An 809-nucleotide genomic window follows, 5' to 3' on the forward strand; every position below is an offset into this window, starting at 1 on the left:
GTTATATAGACAGGTTTGAAAATTGATTGTGTCGAATCGATAAAAAAGTAGGAATCATCATTCATTCATTTGCGTATCATTTTTCACAAAATATCATCAATACTTATATTGCGATTTAACGTCATTATTTCATCCCCTTAAAATATTTCGTGAAATCATTTGAATCACTATAGGTTTTCGTTTTAGAATAAATATTACTGTAGTGTTTTTTACAACTATAAGTTTAAGTAGCTGTAGCGTTTTCGATACTCATTGTAGATAGATTATAGTCAGACAATGCATTTATATTGAAACTTAAGGTGCTAAGTTCTTTGAACTCTATATAATTTATTTTTTTATAATAAAGATTTTATAAGAATGTTGGTTTTTTATTAAGTAGAAAATGTCACTTGATTCCATGAATTTTGCAGCGTTGTACAATGTACATGTTGTTAGTAGAAAGTGTTTCATTAAACATTAAAGTAAATTATGACTCACGTTTAGATTTAAATGTTTTGAACATTCTGTATAGAAAATCGCAAACAGAACTCAAGTTAAAAATTGTTTTAATAATGTATGGACTATCAGCATTTTTATCACAATAATATATATAGGGTATTAAAAAGACGAAATCACGACATATTCTGGAATTTGGATAGGTTAATGAATTGTGATGAAAATACATTTATAAAGTTTCCTTTGTATCTATTAAAATATGAGAGACTATTCTACAAATATCATAAATGCGAAATTAACTTTGTCGGTCTGTCATGAGTGAATTTCTGAATGAAGGAAGGAAATTTGTTGAAGTGAAAAAGTAAAACATTAAA

The sequence above is a fragment of the Colias eurytheme genome, chromosome 8, assembly GCF_061535395.1.
Source record: "Colias eurytheme isolate Ceu_HAF_F1 chromosome 8, ilColEury1 Martin Lab GWU primary, whole genome shotgun sequence".
Taxonomy (NCBI): Eukaryota; Metazoa; Arthropoda; class Insecta; order Lepidoptera; family Pieridae; genus Colias; species Colias eurytheme.